This window comes from Drosophila gunungcola, unplaced genomic scaffold (genome assembly GCF_025200985.1).
Source record: "Drosophila gunungcola strain Sukarami unplaced genomic scaffold, Dgunungcola_SK_2 000285F, whole genome shotgun sequence".
NCBI classification, from domain to species: Eukaryota; Metazoa; Arthropoda; class Insecta; order Diptera; family Drosophilidae; genus Drosophila; species Drosophila gunungcola.
In genome coordinates, this window is record NW_026453446.1 from 20,223 (window position 1) to 28,959 (window position 8,737).

Sequence of the window (8,737 nt, forward strand, 5' to 3'; positions counted from 1 at the left end):
CAAAGAATGGTTCCGAAACTAAAAAAAAAAAACTATTAAATAAGGCCAACAAAGTTATTTGCATAATTCTCCCAAAAACTTGTCAGCTGGAGGATATAGTCGTTGGCAAGGTTTTTTAACATGATCAGTGTACACTATACATGTAAAAATAACAATTTCGAAAGTTTTCCGCTGCAAGGGAACAAACAACTTTCAAAACAAGAGTATTTACTTTTTTAAGCTAAAAAAGAAAGGAGACTATAGTGTGAAAAAGCTTTTAGTGTAAGCACGGCTTAAATATATCGATAAAAGCTTGTCGATTGCCAACGTGTGCATAGGCCTTTTTCGCAGGCGCAGCCAACTTAACAATTATCCCCTTTTTCTTTTGTTCTTTGACAGAAATGGAGAATAATCTTTATAACGCTGAAAAGTTTGCCAAAATTATGGCCAAAATGGAAGGGTGCGCCCCACCGAAGGACATGGATGATCCCAACGACGCGGTGGGCGACTCTTACTGCGCAAAGGATGCGATCCGGCCACTGGTGGCCAGCAACTGCTCCGAACATGTGGTGGCCCATTCGACTCGGCCAATGCAACCAGCTCGAAGATTCTCGGACGTGGTGATGCTACCCCACATCCTGGAAACGTTGAAGGAAACTGGGCCTCAATCGCTTGTTGCGCCTGCAGGCGTACACGTGGCCACATTTGGACGCAGGATTGGGACACGGAGCGCTGATAGTGGGTGCTCCGCGCAGTGGACGCACCTTTGCCTACGTTCCCGCCGTTTGCCAGGCGGTGTGCAAATCCCTGACGGAGAGCAGGCAATGGAGGATCCGCCATCCTGGCCAGTGGCAACCGGATGCGTTGGGTGCCCTGGCCCTGATCCTCGTGCCCGACCTGCAGCGGGTCCGCCAGGTCAGTGCAGTGTGCCACGCCCTCTTGAGGAAGACCAGCACCGAGGATTGGGTCACCCTGACGCTCAACGTTCCCTCTGGGGCCAAATCGGAGTTCTTTCTGCGGCTCCTCAACGTGGTGGGTTGCCTGGTGGCCACTCCTGCCCAGCTAACTTCGTTTTTGCTTGAGGCTCGGGGCCTGTTGCGGTTCCCACGTCTGCAGTTCCTCGTCTACGATGACGTGGACCAGATGCCCGGCGAGCAGCTGAGAAACGCACAGCAGGCGCTGCAGGAGATCCTGCCCACCACCCACTATCCCCAGGTGGTGATGGTGTCCCAGTCCTACAGCGACACTCTAATGGCCAAGTTGAAGGCGGTCAGCGATCAGCCGGCTGTTATATTCGGCGACATCCTTGAGGCCGCCTTGTACGGTGGCACACGCATACGGATTTCTCTGGTTCGTTCGCAGACGAAGAGCATCGAAGTGGCTCAGTTGCTGCAACTGCGGCCTCCACAGGATTACCGCACTGTGATCTACTGCAAAGATGACGGGGACTTGCGAGGGCTGGCGGTGGCTCTGGAGGATCATGGCTTTCGCTGTCTGCCCTACTGTCAAAACTCGGTTCTGGAGGATCGCGAGAAGGTGCACAACTGGCAGGAGAAGAGTGGCGGCCTGATCCTGCTCTGCACGGATGACTGCCCCGAGCTGACCATTCGCAATGCTCACACTTTAATACATCATGGCATGAGCACTGCGTGGAGTCGGTTTAAATTGAGGCATCTTACAATCTCCGACCATCTGAAAAATAATCTGGCTTTGACAACCGGAAAAGCGAGTCCTGTGCCCTTGCTTTCCCAGGTGCTACTCGATGATAGCAACCAAGGGCAGCTTCCCCACCTCGTGGATTTCCTACAATTACACCAGAAATGTGGATCCCGCCCTGGCTGCCTTGGTCCAGAGGATTCGAAAGGATGCCGTGGTTACCAGAGGCAAGAAACATGCTCTGTGTGGCCAGATCTTGATGCTGGGCGAGTGCCGTGATCCTGTCTGCGAGCGTCGCCATCATGTGGATGCCGATGTGGACAGGCGTGCCAGTTACGTTCCCGCCTCCGGCGATGTGAAGGTTCAGCTGGTCCGGGTCTACTCTCCCACGCACTTTTGCGTGCGTCTCCTGGAGCATCGGCCACCAGAAGGTTCGTGGCAAACGCTGCCCCACTTGGCCGTGCAGGAGATGCGCCTGAAGCTGCCGCAGACCAAGGAGCCCCTACGCTACTGGCCTCCAGTGGCAGGAGCCATTTGCATGCTGCACACCTATGTCCATGTGCAAAGAGCGAGTCCGGGTGCTCAAGGTGGATTTCATTCAGGACGTCAACATCTTGCAATCCGATCTGGCTGTGGAAGTGCAGGCTCTTGATGTCGACACTCGAGTCATGATGACCAAATCCGGACGACTCTACGAGTGCCCCAAGGCCATGCAGCAGTGGCCACCGATGGCTTTGATCTGCGATTGCTTGGAATGGTGCCGCAGTCCGGCGAAAGCAGCTGGACGGAGGAGGAGCGCCGCCAAATCGAGTTCTTGCTGACCCAACTGCCCAAGGATCACTTTCTGCAGGCCAACGTTCAGTTCGCCACGGCAAACACCCTCTTCGTCCAAGATCTCTTGGCCATGGTGTATGCAGACAATTTCAAGGTGCACCTGCGGCGTTTGAATCTTTGTCAAAAGCTTGTGAATACACAATTGGCCCGCAGATGTGAGCATGCTAAGAAAAAGATCCTTGATTTCTTCGAGGAAATGTTTAACAAAGAAGTAAAGGTGGAGCAGGAAGTGGAGGAGGTGAAGAAGCTAAGCACTTTGAGCAGAACAAGGAGAACGTTGAGCCGACACACGAAGGGACACCAAAGAAAGTGGACACTAAGATTGAAGGGAAGCTCCAAAGTTCCCAGGTTTTGTCCCCAAATACGAAGGAGGCTAAGGAAGCACGAACTCAAATCGAATAACCAACTGTTAGTCTCTTCCCCAGAAAATAAGGAAAACTCAGAGATTCAACTGCAACGAAGAGGGCATGTCGCAGCTTTACGAGTGCCTAATGAACTGCGCCATGTTGCAAGTGCAGGACAAGAAGCATGCGGTGAAGGATACCGATCCGGTTGTCGAAGATCCAGCTGAATTCCTTAACAAAGTAATGAATGGAGGTAGCAAGCAGTGTGATTCTCCTGCTGTTGACCAAAAGCAAAAGAAAAAGAACAAGGCAAAGAGTGCTCATACTGCCATATACTTGGATGAGATACCACTGCAAGCTCATCCCAATGTGGTGAGACCGCAGGGCACCTACTATCAGACCATTTCTACTCTGGAGCTACAGGTCTGCCTGCCTGAAGATGACCACGAGTACAGGGCTGAGCTGCTGGACAACCAGATCTTCTTTAGAGCAACCTCGACCTCCTCAGCCCTGATTCATCAGTTCATTTTGAGCCTTAAGTTTCCATATAGTAAAATGCGTCATCACATGACCGGGCGCACGGTCTACATCAGTGTCATAAAGTCGTTGGCCTACATTGATCCTTTGGACTTTGGCGAGTACCGCTTCTTAAAGCACAATCACGAAATGTTCTCTAAAATAGACGATTACCTTGGAAAGAAACTCGTCGAGATTAAAAGATTCCTTGAGGATCGGGTCTATGTGAAACAAATCGCCAAGTTGGAGGAAAGTAGCGACAATAGCGATGATGAAGAGCGTGATCTGAATGGAATCGAACGTGTGGACCACTATCAAATCTCCGACTGTATGTAAAGTGTGCATGCTGTATACACTTCTCCCATTTCAAATACAATTTTAAATATATTTTTTTATTAATCTTATCTAATTATTACAACTTAATGCTTTAAGAATTATCTGATTCTTCAAAGAATTTTTTTTTCATTATATGATACTATATTTTGTAGTTCATTTTTAAATGGCATCAAATATTAAAACTAATAATTTTATATTGTGAGGGTGTATAAACAGTCTTCCGATTGCTGTAACTCTAGGAAAGTTGTTCTTGATTAAACAAAATATCAAAAGGATTAATACTTTTTAAATTGTATTTTTAAGTTCAACGTTTGAACAATATTTTTCCATGTGTATCCCGACGAGCCCAACGACCGCCAACTCTAATCTATTAGCGGTCTATGCGCTTTGCGCTTTGCGCTCACCTCGAATATTTTGCACTTTTCCTTTTGGGGCGACAAGTGCTCCAGTGCTCCTTAGCCCGGCTTTCTCATTCACACTTCCTCGTCGTGTTTTGGCCGCTCTCCACATTCGACGGGATTGCTTTTGCTTGCCTGCACGAGGACTTGCCTGGCAGGGCACAAGTGTCCTTACAACATTTTTTACTTTGTAACGCAAATTCTGAAGTAAGCATGAATAATGCATGCATTGTGAGTAATTCTTCAAGTACTTTGCCGTGCCGGCGACAAGCACACATCAGCGGCCCAGCTCTGGAGGCCCGAGCCACCGCTTTCAGCCACCGACTAGCCCCACAAATCCCTTCTGTCACAGCCCACAAGCCCACCAACCTATTTATATTTGGCTGTTTCGCAGCTTGCGGCAATTCTGCAGCGACATGTTTGCGGCTGTCCAAATTTATTGCAAGCTTTTTGAATTACAAATTTATTTTAATAATTCCGAATGCGAGTTGGGACATTTAAATAAACTACATTCAGGGTGAAATGGTGCTTTGCTTCCTTGGGGGCTCACCTTGCCGGTAATTTAAATGTATTAGAATATTTTTTAAGAACATTTCAAGGTAGACTTATTATTTAGTATCCTATATATATGTGATTTCAAAATATTTACACATTTAAATCAAAAACTTTTCACACTGACTTAAGTCTCTAAGCAAATCGATATTCACTTGGCAATGCAAACAGAACAAGAAGCTAATGACAATGCAGTAGATTTACCTCGACGCCCATTTAATTGAGCCCTTCTACCTGAATAATGCAGAAATCAAATACCGCCGACCGTCCACTCAATTACATATAATCCATTCCCCGTGACGGAGACAAACAGAGGCCGCAATCCGCAATCCGCAATCCGCAACCCGTTCCATTGTTGAGCTTGGTCGGGAATTAAGTGCATGTACCATTTTGCCAGGTTCCCACAGTTGTCAAGACACCCCCTCATTGTATTACAATTTCGCCAATCAAATAACAAACTGGAGCAAACTTGTAAAGACACCTTTGCGTAGCGCCAAGTTAATATTTGTAAATATATAGGTTGCTACTTGAATAAGTAGTGTTTAGTTTGGCTTAAACCTGTGCCAGGCTCAAAGCTCTTCCTGTATAAAAATTGACACTTAAAATTGACATTAAATGAATAGCAGAGAAAAGCATGTTATACTCATAATACTTCTTTGCAGTGAAACAAATTAATAAAATAAATAAAATACCTTTGGCAAGTGTATGCTGCTTTCTGTTTCTGTTTAAGGCTATTAGTGACCCTTGAAGCCAACGGCTGGGCATCCTTACAGAATTAAAAAAAAACCTCTCTTTCCCTTGAAAATATTTGAAATTCACTTAGTCATTTTCACAGCCATTAGCTGGGGCCCGAAAATGCTGAGACGAGAAAACGAATTCCACTTTTTTTTTTTTTTAGGTTGTTGTTGCCAATTTTCTTCAGGTCCGAGTCACGTCAAAAAGTGGACAAGCCGATGGACGCGTGTTGCTGACCAAACGAGCAGCGAGCGCCAAGCTGCCCACAAAGTGTCCAGGAGGACCGAAAGAAAGCGCTGAGAATTCAAACTTTTAAAAGTTTTCAGCTTTTCACTTTTTCTTTTCAATTTAGAGACGTGGAAGCTGCAGAAAAGAAGCCTTGGACGGGGAAGCTGTGGAGCGTCGTAATGGTTTTTGCAAAACTTATGAAACAAACTATACACAGGATGGCTCCACTGAAGTCCTCCCATTCAGCTCGGGCTTCAGCTCCAGTTTCCGACCTGCTCGGGCCACGTCAAAGACATTTCTCCAAAACGAGCGAGGGTAGCTCTAAAAATTCATTTTTATACCTTTATAAACAAAATAAAAGCTGGTTCAGGTGTACGTTACTTTAAAAACGTTCATGACAATATTTGAAAGCCATTTTCCTCCAGTTAATCTTAGGGATAGCTTTGTAATTGTAATTTGTTATTATTAAAGCTAAGTACTTAACATGCATATTGCTTCATAAGCTCCGCTTTTTAAATCCTTCTTAAAATTTAATCCAAGAATGGTCCACAAATATAAAGTAATTCCAAATTTTAAATAGTTTTATAAACCTTAAGACTATTTTTAATTATATATTTAATGGAAATAGCTCGGTATTGTTATAAAAAAAAAAAATGTACTAAGTCAATATAAAATCATGTGTAAACTGAACTAATAATTACTTATCAATAAACGAAATTGATTTTTGAAGTCTGGGCAATAATTTATTGTTTTCCTTCAAAAAAAATGCTTGCCCGATTCAATCAATCTTAAAAAATCATTGACTAAACTGAGTAAAAGCCCGCATTCTTAATGAAAATGGATTCACTTTTTCAATTTGATACGGTTTCTCTGGAAACCCTCGCCTTCGGAGGGCAGTGTAATGTCACGTACTTTCACTTTTCTTCCTCCGACCACTTTCCGCTCGGAAAATGGCCAGAGCTCAGCGTCAATGCGTCGCCCCTTCGAAAACGAACCTATCAAAGCCTTCATAGCGTTTGAATTCTATTAGCTCAAGAAATGATTTTCTGTGCTTTGGTTTCTCGATGGCGGAAAATGGTATGGTCAGGCTGCTGTCACAAGCACTTTTCCGCGTTACGTTAGCCGTTTACCCCGGGTGATGTATTCTCATCATCCTCAATTCTGGGCCGGGTCTTGCATCATCAATTCCTGCTCCTCATTCTCATCTCCTGCTCATGCTCCTGCTGCCTGCTCCCATTTCTGTTCCCATTCCAGATGCCGATTCTGGTCGTGCCATGCACATCCAATTGACATTTCAGCTTAAGTCATTGGTAAGGCGCAACAAAGGTGAGCGCCAACAAAACGGAAAGCAAGCAAAGTCCGGACAAGTAGCATAGCCGAAGCTGTCCGCCGTTCAAACCCCGATCCGACAAACAGTGAGGCCAGCGGGCCTACTACAAAAACCGAAAAATCAACCGGTCGAAAAAAGTAAAGGCTTTTTATCTTGCATTTCTGCCTTGTATTGATCTACCATTAGCTTGAAGTTAGTTAATTTTATTTTAAAATAAAACAGCATTAAAGATTCAATAAACTTCTAAGTTCTTATAAAAAAAAACATTTTTAAAAAACAGAAATATAAACATTAATAGACAAATACAATTAAATTTTAAAATTTGTACAACAAATCGTTATATCTAAAGTAAATGAAAAATGTTGCATTATAATTATTTGCTATTTATTAGATATACCAAATAGTTAATTAATAAAAAAGTACAGACTTCCTGCGGACAGGTTTGGCATCACTGCCAAAACACTGCCAATCCCTCCCAGCTGCAGGGCCGTACATTTATTCTGCTCACTGTGCGAAAAACAAAGCCCGAAGAAGGAAGATAAAGTGCAAAAGCTGCAACGGCAACAAAGGCGCACACAATTACCGAGCACTGTGACCACACATCCACCAGCACCACCACCACCACCACCCACCCACGCAGTTCGTAGATGAGGAGGTGGTGCTTGGGGCTTGGGGCTGGGTGGCTGGGTGTAGGATAAGGAAAGACGGTGGAGCCCTTGGTCGAACTTTCGTGTTTACACAAAAACATTTAGACTGATCCCTGCGCATAGTGGGGTGCTAGAATGTGGGTTAATGGACGAGGAAAAGGGTTAAGAGCTGGGAATGAGGGATTTTATAAGATTGATGGGGAGAACGAGGGAGGGGAAGTCCCCGGTGAGTGCAGGATAACCCCGTAGTTTCCTTGAATTAACATCCGATTCGAGAGTATGCATTTGAGCATCAGAATGTGGTTCATTCAAGGTAGGATACACTTAGCAAATACATTGAGAGGTATTCGTAATATTTAAATCAACTTATTTATATTCAATATTTATGATTATATATTTATATATTGCAAAACAGTAAGTAGAAAACCATTATTCCAGAATCCCTATCCTTATTTTATTTTCTCATTTATTGGGTCAGTTTTGTTAAATAAATCCAAACTGAAATTAAGTAAACTAATGAATTGATTTTGAAATATTTTGGTTAGCCTAAAAGCCGTTTCAGTTTTGATTTAAAATATTTATATAATAAAAGATAAATTTAAAATACAGATGAAGTTAACTATTTGTAAACTTTTCACTTTATAAAAAGTAAAATTACAAAAACTAAATTACGAATTTTTAAATGTGTTTCTATTTCAAATAACTTCACTCACATCTTTAAGGGCTTGAACTTTCGGAAGCAGATCCTCTGATGATTCCTGCTGGCAGCTTCCTCTACCGTCGCCCCCAACAACGCGGCAAATGAAGGCAATATCCAAATGGAACCACATAAACGAAAAATAAATACCAAATGATTTCATAATGAATGTCGGGATGGGCAGGAAGGCATTCCCATTCCCATTCCCATTCCCATTTTCATTCGCCTCGCCTAGAAACCAACGCACAACACACAACACACAACGCACAACGCACAACCTACAGCCCACTGTCTTCGTGTCCTGTCCTCGTCGTCATCCTGGTTGGCATTTCTTTTATTACTGAAATTGCGAAGGAGAAATAAAAAAAAAAATTCTTAATTTCGTTTCGTTTCATCAGCAGCAGCGACAAGATTTACAACATACTGTGAGCATAAAATAAAAATCTTATATTTGTTCAAATGCGTCGGAGGGTGGTGGACAAGCG

At 43.9% G+C, this 8,737-nt stretch overlaps 1 pseudogene; it reads left to right on the forward strand.

The window, feature by feature from the left end:
- Positions 1 to 329: 329 nt before the first annotated feature.
- On the forward strand, positions 330 to 5,892 carry LOC128266075 (putative ATP-dependent RNA helicase BoYb; annotated as a pseudogene).
- The last annotated feature ends 2,845 nt before the right edge of the window (positions 5,893 to 8,737 follow it).